Source organism: Triticum aestivum, chromosome 1A, assembly GCF_018294505.1.
Source record: "Triticum aestivum cultivar Chinese Spring chromosome 1A, IWGSC CS RefSeq v2.1, whole genome shotgun sequence".
NCBI classification, from domain to species: Eukaryota; Viridiplantae; Streptophyta; class Magnoliopsida; order Poales; family Poaceae; genus Triticum; species Triticum aestivum.
In genome coordinates this window covers 542,293,484-542,299,483 of record NC_057794.1, presented here as the reverse complement: position 1 = coordinate 542,299,483, position 6,000 = coordinate 542,293,484, and positions in this window count along the sequence as shown.

The window sequence follows — 6,000 nt, the reverse complement described above, 5'->3', positions numbered from 1 at the left end:
TAGTAATTCCTCTAATAATTATGGTAATTCCTATGGGAATCAATCTTATAATAATAATAGGAATACCTCTGATCTTGAGAACAATATTTAAAATTTTATCAATATGCAAAAACTTTTCAACACTTCCATAGAAGGAAAGCTGAGTAAGATTGATGATTTGTCTAGAAGTGTTGATAGAATTGCTCATGATGTGGAAAATCTCAAGATGAAAATTTCTGTGCCTAAAGTAGGTGAATCAATTAAAGTTCTTTATGTTTCTATGGATGTAAGTAAGAAAAGAACCGCTATGCTTAGAGATAAAAGAGAATTTTTAGAAAAACCGTTTTCTAGTGATTTCTTTCACAAAAGTGATGAAGATCTTAAAATGATTGGTGTTTATTCTATTTATTCCTTGTTTAGTAAAGTTAAGATTGATGAAAAAGGGACTGGAGAAGAGTCAACTTTAGGTATAAGGCGTCCCAATGATTCGGAGGGTGAAAATCTTGTTGAGAAAATTGATAAAAGTGGGTTTGGAGAGGTCAAAACTTTAGCTAGTGATGTGCCCACTCTTTTGCATTACAAAGACTTTAATTATTATAGTTACTCTTTGATTGATTATATTTCTTTGTTGCAATCCATGATAAATTCACCCCATGCTTATGAACAAAATAAAGTTTTTACTAAACATATTGTTGATGCTATGATGAAAGCGTTTGAAGAAAAATTGGAATTAGAAGTTTCAATTCCTAGAAAGTTGCATGATGAATGGGAACCTACTACCAAAGTCACTATTAAAAATTATGAGTGTTTTGCTTTCTGTGATTTGGGTGCTAGTGTTTCTACTATTCTGAAATCTTTATGTGATGTGTTTGGTCTTACCGATCTTGAAGAATGTTCTTTAAATTTGCACTTGGCGGATTCTACTATTAAAAAACCTATGGGAAGAATTAATGATGTTCTTATACTTGCAAATAGGAATTATGTGCCCATAGATTTTATTGTTCTTTATATTGATTGCAATCCGTCTTGTCCTATTATTCTTGGTAGACCGTTTTTACGCACTATTGGTGTCGTGATTGATATGAAAGAAGGCAATATCAAGTTCCAATTTCCTTTGAGGAAGGATATGGAACACTTTCCTAAAAAAAGAATTAGTCCACCATATGAATCAACCATGAGGGCATCTTCTGGATCTTGAACCAAAGATGACAAAACTTAGATCCTTGCTTTATGCCTAGCTAAGGGCGTAAAACTATAACGCTTGTTGGGAGGCAACCCAATGAATAAAATTTATTTTTGCTTTTTGCTTCCTGTTTTTGAGTGTTAGCACAATTATGCTACTATTATGATTGTGTTTTTTATGTTTTAATTAGTGTTTGTGCCAAGTAAAGCCTTTAGGATCTTCTTGCGTGATAGTTGTTTGATCTTGCTGAAAAAACAGAAACTTTTGCACTCACGAAAATAATTCTCATTTTTAACCAGAGAGCGATAAAATACCCATTCCACTTGCAGTAGATCAATATACAAATTGCTCAGGCCGACCTAATATTTCAGAATTTTTGAAGTTACATAGGTATTCGAAACACCCAGATTTCTACAGACTGTTCTGTTTTGACAGATTCTGTTTTCTTTGCGTTGTGTGCTTATTTTGATGGCTCTATGGTTTTCTTTGATGAGTTTTTGCCATATAAAAGTTGGAATACAGTAGATATAATGCAAGAACGAAATATGAATTGGTTTTATACATCACTTATAGTAGTGATTTATTTTCTTATACTAATGGATCTCACGAAGGTTTTGTTGAGTTTTGTGTGATTGAAGTTTCCATGTTTTGGGTTATCTTACGATGGATGAAGGGATAAGGAGTAGAAGAGCCTATGCTTGGGGATGCCTGTCATCCCAAGCTATTATCCAAAAATGAGCAACTAACTAAGCTTGGAGATGCCCCCGAGTGGCATCCCCTCTTTCTTCTAACGACCATTGGTATTTTACTCGAAGCTATATTTTTATTCGTCACATACTATGTGTTTTGCTTGGAGCATCTTGTATGATATGAGTCTTTTCTTGTTTTATTTTTTATTTTAAGTCTTGATCCCTTGCTAGACACACCTATTTGACAGAGCCAAAATTATGTCACGACTTGTTAGAATTGCTCTCTATGCTTCACTTAAATTTTTTATGAGCTATGGACTTGCTCTAGTGCTTCACTTATATCTTTTTGAGCATGGTGTGCTTAGTATTTTTGAAGAAATGCTCTCTTGCTTCACTTAGATTTATTTGAGAGTTAGTAATTTTTTTAAGAAATTCTCTCTTGCTTCACTTAAATTAATTTGAGAGAAAGAAAGAAATATTATGCTCATGATCTTCACTTATATTTGTTTGAGCTTATGAAAAGCAACACATGAAAATTAGTCCCAAAGTGATAGATATCCAAGAAGGATATAATGAAAACTTCCATGAAGATCATTGGAAAAAATAAACTTGATTCTTAGTAATAGTTTTGAGATATGATGATGTGATATGTGAGTCATCTTGATGAGTAATTATGCTTTAGTAAGAATATTGGTGTTAAGGTTTGTGATCCCTATGCAAGCACAAAAGTCAATAGTCATGCAATGAAATTATATCCTACTTATGGTGCATTATTCAGTGTTAATTATGCTTAATGCTTGCTTATGAGATTATCTATTTCTTGGTTGGTCGCTTCTCAATCTTTTTCTAGCCTTCATTTTGCACTAAGTATGATCTCTACTTGTGCATCCAAAAACCTTTAAACCAGTTTTGCCACATGAGTCCACTATATCTACCTATATGTAGTATTCTTTTGCTGTTCTAAGAAAATTTGCATGTGCCATCTCTAATTTTCAAAATAAACTTCTCTTTTGTGTGTCTGTTTCACTCGCGGAGCGATGAGGGGTGGCTAATATTTTCCATGCTAGATGTGTTATTATCATGATGAGTGTTTATTCACTTGTCATTGCACGAGAGTAAGGCAAAGGTATTAGGGATGCCCAGTCCCGAAATGAAAAATGAATTTACTTTATGTTGTCAAATCATAAATTCCTTGAAAAGTGTTGGTATGGAGGGAAACCGTGGATATGGCTAGCCATTGAAAGAGAAAGTATGGTGGAAAAAGGAATAAACTTTATTTTATGTTTGGGAACCGCCTATGATATATCTAAGCATGGAAAGTATTGGGAACTCTAAGTCTTTTTCGTTGGTGGGAAGGATACACCTCCCAAAATGTTTTTATCTCTAAGTTTTTTGCTTTGAGCTCTGGCACCTCTACAAATCCCTACTTCCCTCTTTGAAGGGCCTTTCTTTTACTTTATGCAATTTTTATTTTTGAATTTGAGTCTCCATCTTCTCTTATAAAAGCACTGATACGTCCATTTTGCATCATGCTTTTGTATTGATATTTATTGCATTATGGGCTATTATTACACATTATGTCACAATACTTATGCCTTTTCTCTCTCACTTTACAAGGTTTACATGAAGAGGGAGAATGCTTGCAGCTGGAATTCTGGGCTGGAAAAGGAGCAAATATTAGAGACCTATTCTGCACAACTCCAAAAGTCCTAAAACTCCACGAAAGTCAGTTTTTGAATATATTTAAAATGTTGGGTGAAGAAAGCACCAGAGGGGGGGGCACCCACTGTCCACAAGGGTGGAGGGCGCGCCCTACCCCCTGGGAGCGCCCCCTGCCTCGTGGGCCACCTGGAAGCCCCCGATGCCCGTCTTCTGGTATAATGTGTCTTTTGCCCTGTAAAAAATCATAAGCAAGCTTTCGGGATGAAGCGCCGCCGTCTCGAGGCGGAACCAATCTAGGGCTCCGGCGGAGCTGTTTTGTCGGGGAAACATCCCTTCGGGAGGGGGAAATCGTCACCATCGTCATCACCATTGATCCTCTCATCGGGAGGGGGTCAATCTCCATCAACATCTTCACCAGCACCATCTCCCCTCAAACCCTAGTTCATCTCTTGTATCCGATCTTTGTCTCAAAACCTCAGATTGGTACCTGTGGGTTGCTAGTAGTGTTGATTACTCCTTGTAGTTGATGCTAGTTGGTTTATTTGGTGGAAGATTATATGTTCGGATCCTTTATGCACATTAATACCCCTCTGATTATGAACATGAATATGATTTGTGAGTAGTTATGTTTGTTCCTGAGGACATGGGAGAAGTCTTGTTATAAGTAGTCATGTGAATTTGGTATTCGTTTGATATTTTGATGAGATGTATGTTGTCTTTCCTCTAGTGGTGTTATGTGAACTTCGACTACGTGACATGTCACCATTGTTTGGGCCTAGGGGAAGGCATTGGGAAGTAATAAGTAGATGATGGGTTGCTAGAGTGACATAAGCTTAAACCCTAGTTTATGTGTTGCTTCATAAGGGGCTCATTTGGATCCATATGTTTCATGCTATGGTTAGGTTTACCTTAATTCTTCTTTCGTAGTTGCGGATGCTTGCGAGGGGGGTTAATCATAAGTGGGATGGTTGTCGGGGAAATACCCAAGCACCGGTCCACCCAAATATCAAATTATCAAAGTAACGAACGTGAATCATATGAGCATGATGAAAACTAGCTTGACGATAATTCCCATGTGTCCTCAGGAGCGCTTTCCTTTATATAACAGTTTGTCCAGGCTTGTCCTTTGGTACAAAAAGGATTGGGCCACATTGTTGCACCTTGTTTACTTTTGTTACTTGTTACCTGTTACGAATTACCTTATCACAAAACTACCTGTTACCGATAATTTCAGTTCTTGCAGAGAATACCTTACTGAAAACGGCTTGTCATTTCCTTCTGCTCCTCATTGGGTTCGACACTCTTACTTACCAAAAGGACTACGATAGATCCCTATACTTGTGGGTCATCAAGACTCTTTTCTGGCGCCGTTGCCGGGGTGTGAAGCGCCTTTGGTAGGTGAAATTTGGTATGGAAAAATTTATATAGTGTGCTGAAATTTACTGTCACTTGTTACTATGGAAAATAATCCTTTGAGCGGCTTGTTTGGGATATATTCACCCCGACCACTAGAGCAAAGAGTTGATCCTCAACCTACTGAACCTACTGAAAATGTTTACTTTGGAATTCCTTCGGGTATGATAGAGAAACTGCTAGCTAATCCTTTTACAGGAGATGGAACATTACATCCCGATATGCACCTAATCTATGTGGATGAAGTTTGTGGGTTATTTAAGCTTGCAGGTATGCCCAAGGATGTTATCAAGAACAAGGTCTTCCCTTTATGTTTGAAGGGAAATGAATTGACATGGTTTAGGCTATGTGATGATATAGTATCATGGAACTACAACCGGTTGAAATTGGAATTTCATCAGAAGTTTTATCCTACGCATCTGGTTCATCGTGATCGTAATTATATATATAATTTTTGGCCTCGCGAAGGAGAAAGTATCACTCAAGATTGGGGGAGGCTTAAGTCAATGTTATATTCATGCCCAAATCATGAGCTCTCAAGAGAAATTGTTATTCAAAAAATTTTATGCCCCGCTTTCTCTCAATAATCGCTCCATGCCCGATACTTCTTGTACTGGTTATTTTATGATGAAGACTATTGAATTCAGATGGGATTTATTGGAAAGAATTAAACGCAACTCTGAAGATTGGGAACTCGACGAAGGTAAGGAGTCAGGTATAACACCAAAGTTTGATTGTGTTAAATCTTTTATGGATACCGATGCTTTTCATGAATTTAGCACTAAATATGAACTTGACTCTAAGATAGTAGCTTCTTTCTGTGAATCATTTGCTACTCATGTTGATTTCCCTAAGGAGAAGTGGTTTAAATATCATCCTCCCATTGAAGTAAAAGTAGTTGAACCTATTAAATTTGAAGAAAAGACTATCACTTATAATGTTGATCCTATTGTTCCTACCGCTTATATTGAGAAACCACCTTTCCCTGTTAGAATAAAGGACCATGCTAAAGCTTCAACTGTGGTCGACAAAAGTAACATGAGAACACCCAAACCCTCTGAGCAAATTAAAGTT